The sequence below is a fragment of the Leucoraja erinacea genome, chromosome 36 (assembly GCF_028641065.1).
Source record: "Leucoraja erinacea ecotype New England chromosome 36, Leri_hhj_1, whole genome shotgun sequence".
Classification (NCBI taxonomy): Eukaryota; Metazoa; Chordata; class Chondrichthyes; order Rajiformes; family Rajidae; genus Leucoraja; species Leucoraja erinaceus.
In genome coordinates this window covers 14,158,799-14,182,297 of record NC_073412.1, presented here as the reverse complement: position 1 = coordinate 14,182,297, position 23,499 = coordinate 14,158,799, and positions in this window count along the sequence as shown.

The window sequence follows — 23,499 nt, the reverse complement described above, 5'->3', positions numbered from 1 at the left end:
CAATAGATCTGAACTTGAACTTGAGTTTACTTTGTGATAAACTCTGTCCTCCTTGGACATATTGGATCCACGCTTCCATCTTCTTCTCACTCCCTTGTTATCGAGAATGACTTGTTTCTCCATTAATCTCTGCCTTCCTCAGTCCGTTCACAAACCATCCCTCTGCCCTTCCTACACCCAACCTTTGTGAGAGGCATCATGTTCTCCAAAGGCCACATTCTTCTGAGCAGGAAAGCCACAAATGCATTGCAGGACTTGCTCAGAGTGAAATTGAATAGCCTCTTCCCCTTTGTTATCAGGTGTCTGAACGGTCCTTCCATAAGCTAGGGCACTGTCAGATTCCTCCATTGCGGACATTGGCTATGGAACTGTTGCATTATAATGCTGAGAACTATATTCTGCACTCTGTATATTTCCCTTTGCCTATTGTAAATGAGTCTGACGTATTCAAGTATTGATACAAATACATCGATAGATGCTCCTGAACACATCATCAGTGATGTAACCTGGGGTCATTGGGTGTTTCGGGTCTTTCAGCCAGACACCCTCTCCCAGGCGACCCAGCCGTGGTTGATCAGACCACGACTTGTGTTCAGGTGGCATTCGCTCATCCCCATGGACCTCCTCTCCTGATCCAGAGCCATCTCGATGCCTTCTCCGCTGCCTCTGTGGTGTTCCTGATGGCCCTTCTCCTCGGGGTAGACACAAAATGCTGGAGTAACTCAGCGGAACAGGCAGCATCTCTGGAGAGAAGGAATGAGTGACGTTTCGGGTCGAGACGCTTCTTCAGACTGATGTCAGGGGAGGGGACGGGGCAGAGATAGAATATAGTTGGAGACAGTAAGACAGGTGGGAGAACTGGGAATGGGGAGGGGATGGAGAGAGAAGGAAAGCAAGGGCTATTTGAAGTTAGAGAAGTCAATGTTCATACCGCTGAGCGGCCCAAGTGAAATATGAGGTGCTGTTCCTCCAATTTGTGCTGGGCCTCACTCTGACAATGGAGGAGGCCGAGGACAGAAAGGTCTCCGATGACCTGGTATGGAACACCTCATCCACCTCATCCATTGAGTGCAGGATGGAATCCCTGTGCAGTTGCCCATCTCTCCGTGTGTCTGGCCCGCGATCCCGTGGACAGACACACAGTGGCGCTGTGATGCAGGGGACTGGGCTGAGTGGCGAGAGGACTCAGGCTTAAACACAGGGAGTAAAGGGGCTGTCCCATAGCAGGGACCTAATCCGCGAGTTCAGAAGAGTTTGCCTTCGACTCACACTCGCAGCATGGTCAACACGAGGTCCTAGGAGGTCTATGTAACTCTCCTTCATGCTCGAGAGTAGTCCCCGTGTACTCGAGGCCTCAGTTTGGTCAAGGCGTATTTTTCAACATGTTGAAAAATGCACGCGAGTAAAAAAAGGTCGCCATGGAAAAAATCGATATTTTTTTTACTCGTAGGTTTAGTCGAAGTAGGTCGTCGTAGGTCGGCATGTTAGTCGTAAGTAATCGAAGGTAATCAAAGGTAATCAATGGTAGTCGAAGGAGGTCGTCTTCACTCTCCACTATTCTGTGTCCAATTTTCCCGAAGCTAGTCGAAGCTCGTCTTCAACATAGCCGATGGAGGTCGAAGGAGATCGAAGGAGGTCTTCTACATGGTCGTAGGAGGTTCTCTACATGGTCGTAGGAGGTGGTAGGATGTGATCTACTTCGGAGATACAACACAACCATGACACTTTTTTAAACTCTCCTAAACTCTTCTAAACTCGCACATTATGTCCCCATAGTGGGACAGCCCCTTAACAACGTTACACAGCTGTGTCAGAAACACGAGTCCACCCGCAATCCTGCAAGCTCATCCAAACTGTGCCACCCACCTCCTGAAACGCATCTCTTCTGCCAGCTTCTCCCATGTCATAGAGTGATACAGTGTGAAAACAGGCCCTTCAGCCCACCTTTCCCACACCGGCCAACATGTCCCAGCTACACTAGTCCCACCTGCCTGCGTTTGGGCGAGATCCCTCTAAACCTGTCCTATCCATGTACCTGTCTAAATGTTTCCTAAACGTTGTGATACTTAAATCACTCCATCATTAGAACATGGAACAGCACAACACATCAACAGGCCCTTCAGCCCACAACATCTGTGCCGAACATGATGCCAAGAAAACGACTCCAGTCTGAAGCAGGGTCTCGATCCAAAACGTCACCCATTCCTTCACTCCAGAGATGCTGCCTGTCCCGCTGAGTTATTCCAGCTTCTTGTGTCTATCTTCAATTTAAACTATCATCTACAGTTCCTTCCTACACAAACTAATCTCCTCCTCTGACTGCAAGTGATCCACATCCATCCATATACATCTGCCCATCTAAAACCCTCTTGAATGCTACTGTCATATCTACCTCCACAACCACTCCTGGCAGCGCGTTCCAGGCACCCACCATCCTATGGTTACAAATACACTTGTTCCACGCATATCCTTTAATCTTTTGTAACTTTATATGATTCTATCCGGTCTCCCCTCAGCCTCCGAAAACTATCCACGTTTGACATTGGCACTACCTCAGCTGCCAAATGTGCCAGCTGCAATATTCACTGCACTGCCCACCCCTGTCAAGGCCCTTATCAGCCTGTCATTTTGCCAGTGCTTCTGGAGCACATCTTGAAGGCAGCAGCACACTCGACAGGGAGGGCGAACAAGGCATATGGAACACTGGTCTTTTCCTGCATCCAGTTCCCCCTCCTCTACTTTTAGTCTGAAGAAGGGTCCTGACCTGAAACGTCACTCATGCTTTTTCTGCAGAGATGCTGCCTGACCCGCAGAGTTACTCCAGCACTTTGTATCTATCTTCGGCATAAACCAGCATCTGCAGTTCTTTTCTACATCTACCTTCATTAACTGGGGCAAATACTATAAAACCAGGGGGGGGGTTAGGGGGGGGGTTACGGTACAAGTTGAGAAGACATTAATCAGGCCACAGCGATAACATGGTAAAGAAAGAGCAAGACTGTTCTGGAGAGGGTGCAGAGATTCACCAGTGGCATGGGGAGCCTCGACTATGAAGAGAGACCAGATTGGCTGGGATTTCCTCGGGGCGAAGGAAAGTGAAGGGGGAACTGAGAGAGATGGGCACAATTATGACAGGCAAGGGTAAGGTGGTGAGGTAGACTTCCCCCTGCAGCAAAGGTGTCTGTAACCAGAGGGCATGGGCTTACGATAAGGAGTGAGAGGTTTCGAGAGGATTGAACAAAATTGTTTTCCACCCGGAGGGTGTTTAGAGAATGCGATACACTGTCTGAGTGTGCGATTTTACAATATTTAAAAAGTGTCCAAAGGTGCACTTGAGTTGGCTGGAGATAGAAGATTGTGGACCAAGTGTAGTTAATGGGGTTGGGGTTAGAAACATAGAAAATGGGTGCAGGAGGAGGCCATTCAGCCCTTCAAGCCTGCACTGCCATTCAATATGATCATGGCTGATCATCCCCTATCAATAACCCGTGCCTGCCTTCTCCCCATATCCCTTGACTCCACTAGCCCCTAGACCTCTATCTAACTCTCTCTTGAATCCATCCAGTGACTTGGCCTCCACTGCCCTCTGTGGCAGGGAATTCCATAAATTCACAACTCTCTGGGTGAAAAGGTTTTTTCTCACAGTCTTAAATGACCTCCTCTTTATTCTAAGACAGTGGCCCCTGGTTCCGGACTCGCCCCTCATAGGGATTTTCTTTCCTGTATCTAGCTTGTCCAGTCCTTTTATAATTTTATATGTTTCTATAAGATCCCCCTCATCCTTCTAAACTCCAGTGAATACAAGCCGAGTCTTTTCAATCTTTCCTCATATGACAGTCCCGCCATCCCAGGGACCAATCTCATGAACCTACGCTGCACTGCCTCAATCACAAGGATGTCCTTCCTCAAATTAGGGTTATAGAAGTAAAACCTTTAAGTGCCTGTCCCACCCACTTGTCGATTTTTTCGGCAACTGTCGGCGTTATATCAATGTCGTCAAAAGATTTTCAACATTTCAAAATCCCGCGGCGTCAAAAAAAATGTTGCGACACTTGGAAAAACACCGCACGTCAATACGCCATCACGCCGCATCACACTGCAAATTTTTCGGTGACCTGATACATCAGTCAATAATGCCGGCAGTTGCTGAAACAATCACCAAGCGGGACAGGCCCTTTAGTGTAATTGGATCCTTGACACAATATTGTAGGACCTGGGCGATTGATGCAAACGCTGCAATGTGATGAACACATTGATCTACTCGTCATTATCTTACGTCAAGACCATCAAAAGTCATCTTCTTTGTGTATTACTTGCGGACCTGAGGAACAACGCACTGAACATCATCAATGGTCGTCTTTGTGCATAAATATCCTGTTGTGGCAACTAACGTTGGAGGTGTCTTTGACTGAGACACATCCACCTTGCGCAAGTAAAACAAACCAACTGCTGATGGTTAATGATTCAGGTCCTTGAGTCTCATTACAGATCGAGACTGACAGTGTTGATGGCTTCCTGAGGGTTGGACATGGTGGACACAATGGGCCCAATGGTCAATGTCAGGCTGAATGACTCCATCACTCATGTTCCAGTGCTCTGGATATGGCTCGGAGCTCCTCTTTGGAGCAACCTGTCCTGGCCTGGCCCCTACGGTACAGTAAATGTGATCAGTTGTTCCCAACTAGAGCCAGCTGCATCATGGTCAACAGTGGCTTGCCGCTCACCTGGGCTGAGCATCACTAGCAAGACACTGGTACCTCCACAAGGGGGCAGCCCAATGCAGGTCAGTGCTGTGGACCTGGGGCCAGGGCTGGGCTGGCAGGAGGACCAAGGCCCCAGACCCCCAAGTAATGGACACCCCCTCGCCCACTTCCACAACACATTCCCACAGCCATCATTTACTGCCTATCCTTATTTTACTTTGAGCTTTGGAAGAGAGGGGGGAGGGGGAGCGGGGGGGGTGGAGTGGGGGGAAGGTGGGAAAGGGAGAGGAAGGGGGCAGCGAGAGGGGAGAGGGAGGGAGGGGGAGACAGAGGGGAAAGGGAGAGGGGGGGAGGGAGGGGAGAAAGGGAGAGGGGGGGAGGGGAGGTTGAGGGGGGGAGAGGGGGTGTAGAGAGGAGGGAGAGAGGAGGGGGGGGAGAGAGGGGGGGGAGGGGATGAAGGGTGGATGGGGAGAGGGGTGAAGGGGGGGAGAGGAGAGGGGGAGAATGGGGGGGGGGGTGGAAGGGTGGAGATGGGGGAGGGGGTGGGTAGGGGTAGGAGGGAAGAGAGGGGAGAGAGGGGAGGGAGGGAGAGAGAGGGGCGGAGAGAGAGAGAGAGAGAGAGGGGGAGAGGGGGGGGGGGGGAGAGAGGGGAGAGGAGGGAGGGGGGAGAGGTGGGCAGGGATGAGGGGGAGAGAGGAGGAGGGGGAAGAGGAGGAGGAGAGGGGGAGTGGGGCGGGCAGCTCGCGTGGAGGGACGTCATCACAGCGCAGACGCAGCACGCAGAGCCGTTGTGACGTCAACAGGCAGAGTCGCTCGGTTTTAGTTTCAAGGTTATTTCAGACACTTGAATATTTTGAATAACTCAAGAAATAACGCATGAAATTTCCAGATAAGGCAATTTTTGACTTCACGGCATAAATCTCTGGTTTACATTGAAGGCAGACACAAAATGGTGGAGTAACTCAGCGGGACAGGCAGTATTTATGGGTAGAAGGAATGGGTGATGTTTTTTGGGTGGGAAGGGATGTTAAGCAGGGAGTTGCAGAGGGAATGGTATCTGTGGAGAGGGGTGGAGATGTGAAGATGTGGCTAGTGGTGGGATCCCGTTGGAGGTAGCGAAAATGTCAGAGGATAATGTGCTGTATGCGACGGCAAATGGGGTGAAAGGTGAGGACTAGAGGGACTTTGCGTCTAGGGGGAGCAGGTGCCAGAGCGCAGTTGTGGGGTATCGAGGAGACCCTGGTGAGAGCCTCCTTTGATGGACTCTCTAAAGAATGAGAGCATCTCGGATGTCCTTGTATGGAACATCTCATCTTAGGCACAGATGTGGAGTAGACGAAGGAATTGAGCTGAGGGGATAGTCTTTGCAGGAATCAGGGTGGGAAGAAGTATAGTCTAGATAGCTGTGAGAGTCAGTAGGTTTATAAATAATATATATTCTCTATTATTTATGACAATTATTTATTTCTCTATAAATAATAATATTAATTATTTATAGAGAAATAAATAATTCTCTATTTATGAATGATTGATTGAAAGGTGCAGCATGGAAACTGGATCTTCGGCTCACTGAGTCCAGGCTGACCCTCGAGCACCCGTCCACACAGGGTCTATGTCATTCAGTTCTGGGGAGGAGCGCCAGGAGAGTACTCCATCACCTACACTCCTGACTACACTGTGTTGATTATTTAGTGAAGCCAGGAGATGAGTTGCCCACTGTAGGATACCCAATCTCTGACCTTCTCTTGACGCCACCATAATAATGTGGCTGAACCAAACATGAAGTGCTGGAGGAACTCAGCGGGTCAGGCAGCATCTGTGGAGGGAATGGATGAGCGACGTTTCGGGTGGGGACTCATTTAGTTTAGAGATTCAGCACGAAACTACATACCTGCACTACTTGATCCCTCTGCTCTGCAATACTCCCCAAAGCCCAGCCATTCACCGTGAAGGCCCTGTGTTGACTTCCTAAAATGCAGCACCTTTTGCACTTATCTGCATTAAGCCCCATTAACCATCAGCCACTTGCCCAACTGATGAAGATCCTGCTATATTTTTGATGAGCATCTTTGCTCTCTAGGATACCAGCAGGTCTGTGTCTCTTACCACTGAATGAGGAAACTTGCCAGAAGAGGGAAGCCACTGAGCCCGGCCCCTGCTCATCCCCAAAGCCCGAGAGGAAGGTGGAGGGAACCGGCAATGGCATATACAAGATCTAAGGGCCGGTAAGAAGAACCAGGGTCTTACCTTCTGCGCCAGGAGGAGTACTCCATCACCTACACTCCTGACTACACTGTGTTGATTATTTAGTGAAGCCAGGAGATGAGTTGCCCACTGTAGGATACCCAATCTCTGACCTTCTCTTGACGCCACCATAATAATGTGGCTGAACCAAACATGAAGTGCTGGAGGAACTCAGCGGGTCAGGCAGCATCTGTGGAGGGAATGGATGAGCGACGTTTTGGGTGGGGACTCATTTAGTGTAGAGATTCAGCACGAAACTACATACCTGCACTACTTGATCCCTCTGCTCTGCAATACTCCCCAGAGCCCAGCCATTCACCGTGAACGCCCTGTGTTGACTTCCTAAAATGCAGCACCTTTTGCACTTATCTGCATTAAGCCCCATTAACCATCAGCCACTTGCCCAACTGATGAAGATCATGCTATATTTTTGATGAGCATCTTTGCTCTCTAGGATACCAGCAGGTCTGTGTCTCTTACCACTGAATGAGGAAACTTGCCAGAAGAGGGAAGCCACTGAGCCCGGCCCCTGCTCATCCCCAAAGACCGAGAGGAAGGTGGAGGGAACCGGCAATGGCATATACAAGATCTAAGGGCCGGTAAGAAGAACCAGGGTCTTACCTTCTGCGCCCACAAGTTCGGCTGCAGGAGGTCACACCCAGGGCCCGTCGTTTGAAGGTGGCCGGGCAAGGAGATGGACAATCCAGATCGAGGTGACGACTGCAACGAGCCTTTATGGTCAGCTGCAGCTTGGACTTTCAAAATGGCGTCGTAACCTGGCGACTCTTGTATATGGTCTCAGTGGGCTATTTCTATACACTTTGCACTTAATCTGTGATTGTATTTATGTATAGTCATAACATACTGAGCTGTATGCAACAATATTTCACTGTACCTAGGTAAAGAATAAAGAACCATTGAACCACCCACTTCAATATCACGTGTAAACTTACTACTCATGCCGTCGACATTCATAGAGTGTTACAGCATTGAAACATGCCCTTCACCCCAACTTGCCCACACCAGCCAACATGTCCCAGCTAGACTAGTCCCCCCTGCCACGTTTGGCCCATATCCCAGCAAACCTATCCATATAACCATATAACAATTACAGCACGGAAACAGGCCATCTCGGCCCTACAAGTCAGTGCCGAACAAATTTTTTTCCCCCTTAGTCCCACCTGCCTGCACTCATTCCATAACCCTCCATTCCCTTCTCATCCATATGCCTATCCAATTTATTTTTAAATGATACCAATGAACCTGCCTCCACCACTTCCACTGGAAGCTCATTCCACACCGCTACCACTCTCTGAGTAAAGAAGTTCCCCCTCATATTACCCCTAAACTTCTGTCCCTTAACTCTGAAGTCATGTCCTCTTGTTTGAATCTTCCCTATTCTCAAAGGGAAAAGCTTGTCCACATCAACTCTGTCTATCCCTCTCATCATTTTAAAGACCTCTATCAGGTCCCCCCTTAACCTTCTGCGCTCCCGAGAATAAAGACCCAACTTATTCAACCTATCTCTGTAACTTAGTTGTTGAAACCCAGGCAACATTCTAGTAAATCACCTCTGTACTCTCTCTATTTTGTTGACATCCTTCCTATAATTGGGCGACCAAAATTGTACACCATACTCCAGATTTGGTCTCACAAATGCCTTGTACAATTTTAACATTACATCCCAGCTTCTATACTCAATGCTCTGATTTATAAAGGCTAGCATACCAAAAGCTTTCTTTACCACCCTATCTATATGAGATTCCACCTTCAAGGAGCTATGCACGGTTATACCCAGATCCCTCTGTTCAACTGTATTCTTCAATTCCCTACCATTTACCATGTACGTCCTATTTTGATTTGTCCTACCAAGGTGTAGCACCTCACATTTATCAGCATTAAACTCCATCTGCCATCTTTCAGCCCATTTTTCCAAATGGCCTAAATCACTCTGTAGACTTTGGAAATCCTCTTCATTATCCACAACACCCCCTCTCTTGGTATCATCTGCATACTTACTAATCCAATTTACCACACCTTCATCCAGATCATTGATGTACATGACAAACAACAAAGGACCCAACAGATCCCTGAGGTACCCCACTAGTCACCTGCCTCCAACCCGATAAACAGCCATCCACCATTACCCTCTGGCCTCCCATTCAGCCACTGTTGAATCCATCTTGCTATTCCTGCATTTATACCCAACAGTTGAACCTTCTTAACCAACCTTCCATGAGGAACCTTGTCAAAGGCCTTACTAAAGTCCATATAGACAACATCCACTGCTTTACCCTCGTCAATTTCCCTAGTAACTTCTTCAAAAAATTCAAGAAGATTAGTCAAACATGACCTTCCAGGCACAAATCCATGTTGACTGTTCCTAATCAGACCCTGTTTATCCTACGCTGTCCTGTCTTTTTCTCATCCAAATCATTGATATAAGCCACAAACAACAATGGGCCCAGCACCAATCCCTGAGGCACACCTCTACGCACACTAGTCACAGACCTCCAGCCCGAATAGCAACCTTCCACCATCACCCTCTGCTTCCTTCCATAAAACCATTTCTCAATCTAGCTGGCTGGCTCTCTCTAGATCCCATGCAATCTAACCTTGCAGTGCCGCCTACCATTCGGAACCCTTGACAAAGGCGTTGCTTATAGACAATGTTTACGGCTTTAACCTCATCATTGGTTTTGGTTACTTTTTCAAAAAACTCAATCAGAATCGTAAGACACAATATCCCACGTGGGCGGCAGGGTGGCGCAGCGGTAGAGTTGCTGCTTTACAGCGCTAGAGACCTGAGTTCCATCCTGACTACGGGTGCTATCTGTAAGGCGTTTGCACGTTCTCCCCATGACCGTGTGGATTTTCTCTGAGATCCTCGGTTTCCTTCCACCCTCCGAAGAGGTACAGGTTTATAGGTTGTTCCGCATGGTAGGCTGCTCTGGAAGGTTAGATCGCACGGGATCCACGGAGAGATAGCTGAATGGATAGCAAATTGGCTCCATGGAAAGAAGCAGTGGAAGGTTGCTTCTCGGGCTGGAGGCCTGTGACTAGTGGTGTGCCTCAAGGTTCGGTGCTGGGCCCATTACTGTTTTTCATCGACATCAATGATTTGGATGAGAACATACAGGGCAAGGTTAGAAAGTTTGTTGATGATACAAAAGTAAGGTGGTCAAAAAGGCTTTTGGCACTTTGGCCTTCATCAGTCAGAGTATTAAGTATAGGAGTTGGGAGGTCATGTTGCAGTTGTATAAGACATTGGTGAGACTGCATTTAGAATATTGTGTTCAGTTCTGGGCACCATGTTATAGGAAAGATACTGTCAAGCTTGAAAGGGTTCAGAGAAGATTTATGAGGATGTTGCCAGGACTAGCGGGTGTGAGCTATAGGGAGAGGTTGAGTCTTCACCTACACTTTATCTCTGTTTGCTTTGTTACCTTCTCCCAGGTAACAATAATCTATTCTACATTTTCCTTGATCTACATTCCCTTTGCCCTGTTTTCACACCTTCACGCTTCCTTAATCTCCCTCCCCCCTGACATCAGTCTGGAGAAGGGTCTCGACCTGAAACATCTACCCATTCCTTCTCACCAGAGTTGCTGCCTGTCCCGCTGAGTTACTCCAGCATTTAGTGTCTATCTTTGGTTTAAACCAACATTTACAGTTCCTACATACACACTTGATCCCACCTGCCTATCTCTGTCCCATGCCTCCTTCTTTTTCCTGACCAGTGCTTCAATTTCTCTCATCCTCCAGGCTTACTTACTCCCACCTGCCTTGCCCTTCACTCAAGCATGCCCTGAACTCTCCTCAGCAAACTTGTATAAGTCCTGCTTTCTGGACAAAGCAGGCTTAGGCTGCAAACAACATTTAGCAAGTTACCTGTCTAAGGGGGAAATCTTTTAGGACCGAGATGAGGAAAACTTTTTTCACACAGAGAGTGGTGAATCTCTGGAATTCTCTGCCGCAGAAGGTAGTTGAGGCCAGTTCATTGGCTATATTTAAGAGGGAGTTAGATGTGGCCCTGTGGCTAAAGGGATCAGGGGGTATGGAGAGAAGGCAGGAACAGGATACTGAGTTGGATGATCAGCCATGATAGTATTGAATGGCGGTGCAGGCTCGAAGGGCCGAATGGCCTACTCCTGCTCCTCTTTTCTATGTTTCTATGTTTCTAATACCATCAAAGTTGACCATGCCCCAATTCAGCGTTTACTGTAACTTGCAGGCCCGCCCTGCCTTTATCCATAACTATTTAAAAGCTAATAAAACAGTGGTTGCTGATCCCAAAAGGATCACACGCGGACACTTCAGTCACTTGCCCTTCCCAATTTCGTAAGAGTAGATTAAGTTTTATTCTCTCCCATGTAGGGCCCTCTACATATTGCCTGAGGAAACTGGCCTGAACAGATTTGACAAATTCTAACCTGTCTAATCCTTTGGCACTGTGGCATTCCCAGTCTATGTTGGGAAAGTTAAAACTGCATACTATTTATTCATCTTGCTGCCAAAATACACAAAGGGATTTCTGGCTCAGTCAGTTGAGGGTTAAAGAATTATGCAAACATCATGTAATTCGACGACATGCTGATGTTGCTGTTAGCTGCGATAAGGAGTTTGGTTTTGATATTACCTAAGAAGTTGCATCAGATCAGAAACCAGACATAACTGTTTATTAATCATCCTCCTATTCTCTGTTTGATACACCATTGTTATTTAAAAAACATTATTTAAAAAGCTAGCATTTATTTCGAGAGGACTAGAATATAAAAACAGGGATGTAATGCCAAGGCTTTATAAGGCACTGGTCAGACCTCGTATGGAGTATTGTGAGCAGTTTTGCGTCCCGTATCTGAGGAAGGATTAGCTGGCACTGGAGAGGGTCCAGACGAGGTTCACAAGAATCATCCCAGGAATGATTGTGTTAACATAAACAGCATTTGACGGCACTGGGCCTGCAGTTGCCGGAGTTTAGAGGGATGAGGGGACACCCCCTTACTTTACTTTGAAAAAATAGTGAAAGGCCTGGATAGGGTGAAAGAACTGCAGATGATGCATAAAATTAGTAGGTAGACACAAAATGCTAAGCAGGTGAGGCAGCAACTACGGAGGGAAGGAATAGGTGACGTTTCGGGATGAGACCCTTCTTCAGACTGATGTCAGGTGCGGGACAAATAAATAATGTAGGCGGAGACTGTGAGGCTGGTGGGAGAACTGGGAAGGGGGAGGGGATGGAGAGAGAAAGCAAGGGCCACCTGCAGTTACAGAAGTCAATGTTCATACTGCTGGGGTGTAAACTACCCAAGTGAAATATGAGGCCCAGGACAGAAAGGTCGGATTGGGAATGGGAGGGGGAGTTGACGTGTTGGGGCACCAGGAGATCAGCTAGGTAAGACGGACTGAGCAGAGGTGTTCACCGAAAAATCGCCGAGCCTGCACTTGGTCTCGCCGATATAGAGATGTTGACACCTGGACTATGATATAGTTGGGATCACGGAGACATGGCTCCAGGGTGACCAAGGCTGGGAGCTGAATATCCAGGGATATTCAATATTCAGGAGGGATAGACAGAAAGGAAAAGGAGGTGGGGTAGCGAGGAGATTAACGCTGGTTAGAGAGCAGATTAACGCAATAGAAAGAAAGGACATTAGCTTGGAGTATGTGGAATCAATATGGGTAGAGCTGCGAAACACTAAGGGGCAGAAAACGTTAGTGGGAGTTGTGTACAGGCCACCTGAAAGAAGTAGTGGAGTTGGGGAGGCATCAAACAGGAAATTAGAAATGCGTGCAACAAAGGTAAAACAGTTATAATGGGTGACTTCAATCTACATTGGGTGAATCAAATTGGCAGTGGTGCAGAGGAACAGGATATCTTGGAATGTATGCAGGATAGTTTTCTAAACCAACATGTAGAGGAACCAACGAGAGAGCAGGCTATTCTAGACTGGGTATTGAGTAATGAGGAAGGGTTAGTTAGCAGTCTTTTTGTGCGTGGCCCCTTGGGCAAGAGTGACCATAATATGGTTGAGTTCTTCATTAGGATGGAGAGTGACATATTTAATTCAGAAACAAGGGTTCTGAACTTAAAGAAAGGTAACTTTGAGGGTATGAGATGTGAATTGGCCAAGATAGACTGGCAATTGATTCTTAAAGGGTTGACAGTGGATATGCAATGGAAGGCATTTAAAGGCTGCATGGATGAACTACAACAATTGTTCATCCCAGTTTGGTAAAATAATAAATCAGGGAAGGTAGTGCATCCGTGGAGAACAAGGGAAATCAGGGATAGTATCAAAACAAAAGATGAAGCATACAAATTAGCCAGAAAAAGCAGCCTACCAGAGGACTGGGAGAAATTCAGCAGAGGAAGACAAAAGGTTTAATTAGGAAAGGAAAAATAGATTATGAAAGAAAACTGGCAGGAAACATAAAAACTGACTGCAAAAGTTGTTATAGATATATGAAGAGAAAAAGATGAGTTAAAACAAATGTAGGTCCCTTGCAGTCAGAAACAGGTGAATTGATCATGGGGAACAAGGACATGGCAGACCAATTGAATAACTACTTTGGTTCTGTCTTCACTAAGGAAGACTTAATTAATCTGCCGGAAATAGCAGGGAACCGGGGGTCAAATGAGATGGAAGAACTGAGTGAAATCTACGTTAGCCGGGAAGTGGTGTTAGATAAATTGAATGGATTAAAGGCCGATAAATCCACAGGGCCAGATAGGCTGCATCCCAGAGTACTTAAGGAAGTAGCCCCAGAAATAGTGGATGCATTAGTGATAATTTTTCAAAACTCTTTAGATTCTGGAGTAGTTCCTGAGGATTGGAGGGTAGCTAATGTACCCCCACTTTTTAAAAAGGGAGGGAGAGAGAAAATGGGGAATTACAGACCAGTTAGTCTAACATCGGTAGTGGGGAAACTGCTAAGAGTCAGTTATTAAAGATGGGAAAGTAGCACATTTGGAAAGTGGTGAAATGATTGGACAAAGTCAGCATGGATTTATGAAAGGCAAATCATGTCTGACGAATTTTATAGAATTTTACGAGGATGTAACTAGTAGAGTGGATAAGGGAGAACCAGTGGATGTGTTATATCTGGACTTTCAGAAGGCTTTCGACAAGGTCCCACATAAGTGATTAGTATACAAACTTAAAGCACAAGGTATTGGGGGTTTAGTATTGATGTGGATAGAGAACTGGCTGGCAGACAGGAAGCAAAGAGTAGGAGTAAATGGGTCCTTTTCAGAATGGCAGGCAGTGACTAGTGGGGTACCGCAAGGCTCAGTGCTGGGACCCCAGCTATTTACAATATATATTATTGATTTAGTCGAGGGAATTGAATGCAACATCTCTAAGTTTGCGGATGACACGAAGCTGGGGGGAAGTGTAAGCTGTGAGGAGGATGCTAGGATGCTGCAAGATGACTTGGATAGGCTGGGTGAGTGGGCAAATGCATGGCAGATGCAGTATAATGTGGATATATGTGAGGTTATCCACTTTGGTGGATAGTAGGCAGGAAAGTAGACTATTACCTGAATGGTGGCCGATTAGGAAAAGGGGAGATGCAACGAGACCTGGGTGTCATGGTACACCAGTCATTGAAAGTGGGCATGCAGGTGCAGCAGGCAGTGAAGAAAGCGAATGGTATGTTAGCATTCATAGCAAAAGGATTTGAGAAAAGGAGCAGGGAGTTTCTACTGCAGTTGTACAGGGTCTTGGTGAGACCACACCTGGAGTATTGCGTACAGTTTTGGTCTCCTAATCTGATGAAAGACAATCTTGCCATAGAGGGAGTACAGAGAAGGTTCACCAGACTGATTCCTGGGATGTCAGGACTTTCATATGAAGAAAGACTGGATAGACTCAGCTTGTAGTCGCTAGAATTTAGAAGATTGAGGGGGGATCTTATAGAAATTTTAAAAATTCTTAGAGGGTTGGACAGGCTAGATGTAGGAAGATTATTCCCGATGTTGGGGAAGTCCAGAACAAGGGGTCACAGTTTAAGGATAAGGAGGAAATCTTTTAGGACCGAGATGAGAAAAACATTTTTTACACGGAGAGTGGTGAATCTCTGGAATTCTCTGCCACAGAAGGTATTTGAGGCCAGTTCATTGGCTATATTTAAGAGGGAGTTAGATGTGGCCCTTGTGGCTAAAGGGATGAGGGGGTATGGAGAGAAGATACTGAGTTGGATGATCAGCCATGATCATATTGAATGGCGGTGCAGGCTCGAGGGGCCAAATGGCCTACTCCTGCACCATTTTCTATGTTTCTATGGAACAGCGGATACAGTAGGCAATAGATAATAGGTGCTGGAGTAGATCATTCGACCCTTTGTGCCAGCACTGCCATTCACTGTGATCATGGCCGATCATCCAGCCTATTCCCCATATCCCCCAATTTCTTTAAGAGCTTTCCAACTCTCTCTTGAAAGCATACAGGGAATTGGCCTCCATTGCCTTCTGAGGCAGAGAATTCCACAGATTCACAACCCTCTGTGTGAAAAAGTTTTTCTTCATCTCCGTTCTAAATGGCTTACCCCTTATTCTTAAACTGTGGCCCCTGGTTCTGGACCCCCCCCAACATCGGGAACATGTTTCCTGCCTCTAGCATGTCCAATCCCTTAATAATCTTCTATGCTTCAATAAGAAATCCTCTCATCCTTCTAAACTCCAGAGTGTACAAGCCCAGCTGCTCCATTCTCTCACCATATGACAGTCTAGCCATCCCGGGAATTAACCTTGTAAACCTACGCTGCACTCTCTCAATAGCAAGAAAGTCCTTCCTCAAATTTGGAGACCAAAACTGCACACAATACTCCAGATGTGGTCTCAGCAGTGCCCTGTACAACTGCAGAAGGACATCTTCTCTTCTGGGAGTCAGTAGGTTTGTGGTAGATGTTGGTCAGTTTGTAGTAGATACTGACCGACATCTACTACAAACCTATTGACTCCAATAGCTATCATGACTACACTTCTTCCCACCCTGCTTCCTGTAAGGATCTATCCCCTACTCCCAATTTCACCTTCTACACTGCATCTGCACCCAGGATGAGGTGTTTCATACTGCTGATCGGACATGTACTCATTCTTTAGGGAACGGGGGTTCCCCTCTTCCATTATAGATGAGGCTCTCACTTGGGTCTCCTCTACATCCGCATGATTACTCCCCCTCCCCCTTTTCGTAACAAGGACAGTCTTTCCAGGTGAGGCAGAGGTTCACCTGCTCCTCCACCAATCTCATCTACTGAATCTGCTGTTCCAGGTGTCAACTGCGCTACATCGGCAGGCTCGTGATCATTTCGCTGAACACCCTCCGCTCAGTCCACCTTAACCTACATGATCTGCTGGTGGCCCAGCACTTTAACTCCCCCTCCCATTCTCAATCTGACCTTTCTGTCCTGGGCCTCCTCCATTGTCAGAGTGAGGCCCAGCGCAAATTGGATGAACTTAATGCATCCCTGCTTACATGAAAATTCATGGCGTCGATTATGGAAAGGCATCAGCTCTGAACTGTTCAATCCACTATCGATTTCAGTCCAACCGTTCAATATCTGTTCACAGACCCACTTCAGCACAGTGTCTTTCTCTGTTTCTGCTGCAATTTCTGTTGCAGTCACTGGAAAGTCTTCATCTACAACTTGCAGTGTGTATATTGAGTTCTCACTTCCCACGTCAGAGTTCTCATGGGGCAACCAGGACAACACATCTGCAACTGCATTGCAATTGGAACTTCTATATGTACCTTGTAGTCATACTGGGACTGCAAAATTGCCCAGCACTGCATCCTTGATGTTGCCATGGAAGGTATAGCTGACTTGGGACCAAGTATCACTAGTAGTGGCTTGTGATCAGTCACTAGGGTGAATGGTCTGCCGAGAAGAAACTGATGGAATTTCTTGATTCCGAGCACGTTGCTGAGTGCTTCCTTTTCTATCTGTGCATAGTTGCGTTCACTCGGTGACAGGGTGCAGGATGCAAAGGGAATAGGCGTTTCATGTCTGTCATTCATTACGTGGGTGATCACTGCACCTGCACTATAACTTGAAGCATCACAAGCAAGTTTCATCTCGCGTGTCGTATCGTAGTCAACAAGAAGTTTGTCACTTGTCAGGTTTTCCTTGCAGATGTCATATGCATGTTGCTGTTCCTTTCCCCACATCCATTTCACATCTTTTTGTAACAGATGGTGTAATGGCTTTAGCACAGTTGCTAAATCTGGGAGGAATCGTGTATAGAACTGCACCATCCCAAGGAATGATCGTAGCTCTGACACATTGTTGGGTTTTGGACCATTCACCATTGCTTCCACTTTCGCCTTCAAATGGCGAAGTCCGTTGGCGTCTACTTTGAGTCCAAGGTAGACCACCTCTCACTGCGCAAATGCACATTTACCTTGACGCAGTTTGACATTGTGGCAGTTCGGTCGTGTGAGAACTTGCTCAAAGATTTCCAGATGTTCTACCATGCCCTCTGTGAATATCACTAGGTCATCCTGGCTGCACACACAGTGCGGAATGCCTTGTAACATTTTGTCCATGACAGACTGGAAAATTTTCGGGGAGGATTTCACACCATAGGGCAGCTTTGTATATTAATACAAGCCCTTATATGTGTTGATAGTCAAGTACTGCTGACTTTCCTTGTCGACATTGAGTTGGGCATAAGCGCGAGACAAATCCAGTTTAGTGAAGACTCTTGCGTACGCTAAGTTCTGCGTACAGATCTTGCGAGGTTAGTAACGGATATTGCTCGTCATCAACGGCTTGGTTGATTGTGACTTTGTAGTCACCACATAGTCGAACAGTTTTGTCAGCCTTGGGTACGGCCACAACTGGCGTTGCCCAGTTACTCTGGTCTGTCTTCACGAGTACTCCGTTCTGCTCTAACCTGTCGAGTTCTACCTCCACTTGTTGCTTTAGTGCATATGGTACAGGTCTTGGTCGACAATACACAGGCCTCACATCTTGCTTAAGTCGAATGTGTGCAGAGTACCCTGTTATTCCCGTGTAATTGTCAGCAAAAATGTTTGCATGTTTGCTTATGACGTTTTCAAGACGTGATCTGGACAAATTGACGCTGAAAATGTTCTTCCAGTCTAATTCTATTCTACTCAGCCAATCCTTTCCAAGGAGGGTTGGTTTATTTCTGTAGTTGGCTACTATGATGGGCAATGTTACTGACTGACCATTATGCTGAACTTTACAGTTCATTTGTTCACATATCTCCAAAACATGTTCTCAGCTTGACCTTACTCTCAAACAATGGTATCTGTGGGACCTTTGTTTCGTACAGGTCTCTGCTCATGACCGAATAATCTGCTGCCGTGTTAATACACATATCGATTAGCTGTTCATTTATCAATAGTTTAGTTTGAAAGTCCGTGCCTTGGCTGGTTGTAGGCTTATCGATGTTGGTTGCATAAATGGTGTACAACCCAAGTTCATTTCCATCTGGGTTCACCTTCAAGTTGTGATCTTCTCTCTGGTGTTGTCGCTTGTTTCCTGCAGGTTGTTGGTTTCTTGTTTTAAGCTTGGCCCGACATGCTGAGGCGATTTGTCATTTCTTCTGGCAGTTAAAGCACTTGGCTATTTTGAACTGACAAAACTGGGATGAGTGATTACCGTTGCAACGATAACAACTGGCTGGACTCGGCTCCCCACCATACTTTGGTTTTGGTTTAGCGCCTCTTGGTTTGGCCATAGGCACTGCCTTGTGAATGCAAACGGCCACTGCAGTTCGTGGTGGGCGAAACTCGTGAGCATTCTTTGATGCCATCTCCATTGTGGTAGCAATCATGCATGCTTTCTCGAATGCAAGATCTGGAGTGTTCATGAGTTTGGACTGTATTCGTTCATCCACTAGACCACAAACAAATCTGTTGCGTAGTGCTCGTCCGAGATAGTTCCAAAGTTACAGTATACAGTTAATTTTTTCAAGGCAACAATGTACTCATTGATTGTCTCATTCTGCTTCTGGTTTCTAGTGCCAAATTTATAGCTTTCTGCAATTTCCCGAGGCTTTGGGTTGACTTCTTTATAATGTCATTGAATAGCACGTCTTTGCCTTTATGGGATCAAGAAGATTCACGAGTGTGCCGTACACTTCAAGACCGATCTCTGTGAGCAGAATCGCTTTCATGTGTTCGCAAACGGCCTTATTTGTTTCAGTCACTATCTCTCCTTCACCACTAATCTCCAATATATTGTTTGCCGTGAAAAAAACATGTTCACTCTCTCCATATAGGAGCTGAACGACTCTCTACCCTTGTCAAAAGTGCCAGGGTTTCCAATGTAGCCCGTGGAAGCTGCCATCGTTCGTTCTCTTTTAAAAAAAATAAAAGTATCGTTCAAAAACCCCAAATTCCTGGCTGTTCTGGTGTAACAATTCACCTAAAACTTAGTTGTACAAAGACTATTCAGCTTAAAGAAACCAACAAAAAAAACTCAGTCTAAAATGTGTAACAATCCGACGGACAACATCTTGTCAAGTTAGCCAAGTTGGATAGAGAACTGGCTGGCAAACAGGAAGCAAAGAGTAGGAGTAAACGGGTCCTTTTCACAATGGCAGGCAGTGACTAGTGGGGTACCGCAAGGCTCAGTACTGGGACCCCAGCTATTTACAATATATATTAATGATCTGGATGAGGGAATTGAAGGCAATATCTCCAAGTTTGCGGATGACACTAAGCTGGGGGGCAGTGTTAGGTGTGAGGAGGATCCTAGGAGACTGCAAGGTGACTTGGATAGGCTGGGTGAGTGGGCAAATGTTTGGCAGATGCAGTATAATGTGGATAAATGTGAGGTTATCCATTTTGGTGGCAAAAACGGGAAAGCAGATTATTATCTAAATGGTGGCCGATTGGGAAAGGGGGAGATACAGCGAGACCTGGGTGTCATGGTACACCAGTCATTGAAGGTAGGCATGCAGGTGCAGCAGGCAGTAAAGAAAGCAAATGGTATGTTGGCTTTCATAGCAAGAGGATTTGAGTATAGGAGCAGGGAGGTTCTACTGCAGTTGTACAGGGTCTTGGTGAGACCACACCTGGAGTATTGCGTGCAGTTTTGGTCTCCAAATCTGAGGAAGGACATTATTGCCATAGAGGGAGTGCAGAGAAAGATTTGATTCCTGGGATGTCAGGACTGTCTTATGAAGAAAGACTGGATAGACTTGGTTTATACTCTCTAGAATTTAGGAGATTGAGAGGGGATCTTATAGAAACTTACAAAATTCTTAAGGGGTTGGACAGGCTAGATGCAGGAAGATTGTTCCCGATGTTGGGGAAGTCCAGGACAAGGGGTCACAGCTTAAGGATAAGGGGGAAATCCTTTAGAACCGAGATGAGGAGAACTTTTTTCACACAGAGAGTGGTGAATCTCTGGAACTCTCTGCCACAGAGGGTAGTTGAGGCCAGTTCATTGGCTATATTTAAGAGGGAGTTAGATGTGGCCCTTGTGGCCAAGGGGATCAGAGGGTATGGAGAGAAGGCAGGTACGGGATACTGAGTTGGATGATCAGCCATGATCATATTGAATGGCGGTGCAGGCTCGAAGGGCCGAATGGCCTACTCCTGCACCTAATTTTTATGTTTCTATGTTTCTATGTAGACACAACATAGAGATAGCCTGACAAAGTCGTCGACTTGTACAGCTGATGTTTTAAACTACAGTCCCCTGCATAGGAGGATCTGCGGCCTCTCGAGTCCAGCTCACAAACAACTATAACACAACTCCGTATTTACTGTTTAAACTGTTAAACAATACTGCGTGTTGCAAAACAGTCCTGCAATGTATTTAAAGGATGAGTTCACAAACTCTATCCCATCCTCGTCGCCAATGTTGTTATATTCCGGACAGCAGAATGAATAACAACTTACATGCAGGCTGCCTGGATCACGAGAGAGATTTAGGCAAGGTAAGGCAACTTTATTTATATAGTACATTTCATACACGAGGCAGACTCAAAGTGCTTCATTTATGAATTAAAATAAAATAAAAGCAAAGTTAAAAATGCATTATAAAAAGTGCAAAAGTTAAAAGTGCAATGTAGTTAAGATTTAGCCGAAAGCTAAAGTAAACATAAAAGTTTTCAGTCTTGTTTTAAAAGTGGTCAAAGTTGAGGCAAGTCTTAAATCTTCAGTAAGTTTATTCCAGCTATTTGTTGCATAGTAACTAAATCCTGAATTCCCATGTTTTGTATTTACTCTGGGAATCACTAACAGATTGGTCTCAGAAGATCTTAGCGGTCTAGAAGGCTTATATAGAGGAAGCATGTCAGTGATATACTTTGGCCCTAAACCATGTAGTGATTTATAGGTGAGCAGCAGGATTTTGAAATCAATCCTCTGACATACAGGGAGCCAATATTAGAATTTAAGAATTGGTGTAATGTGTTCAAATTTTTTGGTCTTTGTTAGAACTCTAGCAACAGCGTTCTGAGCAAGCTGTAGCTGCCTGACAGTTTTTTTCCGGAAGACCTGCAAGGAGACCGTTACAATAATCTAGCCTACTAGTTATAAAGGCATGTACAAGTGTTTCTAAGTCTTGAGCTGACATGAGTCCTCTTGAGGAGGAGCCATCTTGGGGAACGACTGCTAACCAGCAGCCGTCCGTTTAATTCACTTTTTTTTTGCAGTTTAAGTGAGTCTGTGCCTTGTTTGTGGGAGAGATAGACTTTTTAATGTGGGGGGTAGGGGGTAACAATATTTTTAGGTCCCTACCTGGTCGATGAGGCAGCTTTTTCTCCGGGCTGCCCCATTGACCCGTCCTCGTGGCCTACCAGCAGGCGTGGAGCACCGTTTCCTGGCGAGGACCACCGAGCACCTCGGCTTCGGTGGCGGCACAGCGCTGGAGCGCTATCGCGGAGCGGAGCGGGCGATGCCTTGCCTGGGTCGCCGCGCTGGATCGACGCGCTGGAGCTACGGTGAGCTGTGACCGCCAAGATCAACACCTCCGGGCTGCGGGTATGTGGAGCAGAGCGGGCGGCGCCGACTCTAACTTCGGGAGCCTGGGAGCTCCAAACCGGCACGGCCTTGTCGGCTTCGGAAGCCGCGGTCCCCAGTTAGGAAGTGGCCATTCCAGGTGGCCCAGCCGCTGAGAGGACACTCCCGACGCCGGGGCAACACCACCCGGCCAGAACGGCCAGGAACATCGGGCCTCCGTAGAGGCAATAGTGGTGGCCTCAATAGGCCTGACTTTGGGAGAACTGGGGATAGGGACTGGACATTGTGCCTTCCCCCACAGTGGTATCCATTGTGGGGGGGATGATTTTTTGTGTGTAAGTGAATATGTTAGTCTGTGTCCAAGATGGCTGTCGGAAGGGAGAGTGTACGCTGGCATGGTTTAGCTGCCGCTGCTCTCTCTTCACACTGTTTTTCATTTTTTGTCTTTGGAGCGATTTCTGTCTTTAATTTGTGTATTGGTGATGTCCTTATTATTTATTTTACTCTGACTACATGTTTTTTCTCTCTTGTTAATTTCTGTAAGGTGCTTTGAGACTTTGAAAGGCGCCCGCAAATAAAATTTATTATTATTATTATTATTATTATTATTATCTTGCTACGTTTTTGAGGTGATAGTAGGCTGATTTTGTTACTGATTTGATGTGACTGACGAAATGTAAATCTGAATCCATAATAACCCCAAGATTCCTGGCTTTGTTTGAAGTTTTGAGGGACAGAGACTGAAGGTGTTGACTTACTTGAAGCCTTTCTTTTTTAGCACCAAAAACAATTATCTCCGTTTTGTCCTTATTTAGTTGGAGGAAATTTTGGCACATCCAGTCTTTGACTTGCTCAATGCACTGGCACAGCAGATCTATGGGGCGATAGTCATTTGGTGATAGCGCTACATAGATTTGAGTGTCATCGGCATAGGTGGTCAATGTTATTATTTCGCATGATTTGCCCTAGTGGGAGCATGTAGATGTTGAATAAAGAGGGCCCTAAGATCGAACCTTACGGGACTCCACATGTCACGTTGATTGGTTCTGATACAAAGTCGCCAATGGAAACAAAATAGTTCCTATCTTGTAGATATGACCTGAATCAACATTTATTACCCAACATTCTCTACCTATATACAACACCAACTCATTAGAATATACATGAATATGCATGAATACATTACAGTAGAGAGGGAGAGGGAGGGGGTAGAGAGGGAGGGGAGGGGAGTAAAGAGGGAGGGTGAGGGGAGTAGAGAAGGGGGATTGCATTGGTGGGACCACGCAAAGGTTGCAATCTCCCACCCCTGTCCCACTGTGATGTCATTTGTAAATGAGATCTATTGTGATTGTCCGTCAGTGAGATGGCACTGCAAGAGTCTCCCACTGAGAAGCAGTTAATTCTTTGAAATAAACAAGTAAAACTTAAGAAACTTCGGAAATATAGGTTGGAATACGATGGGAAGCTGTCTGTCCCGTCAAGCGAAAAAATGTTTGAAAATGGGAAGGCTGTGGCCTAGCGTTTGGAAGAAGATATAAATTAAGGAAATTAAAATAAAGCCAACACAACGCTGGCTCACACAGACATTTAGGATGTTGAGA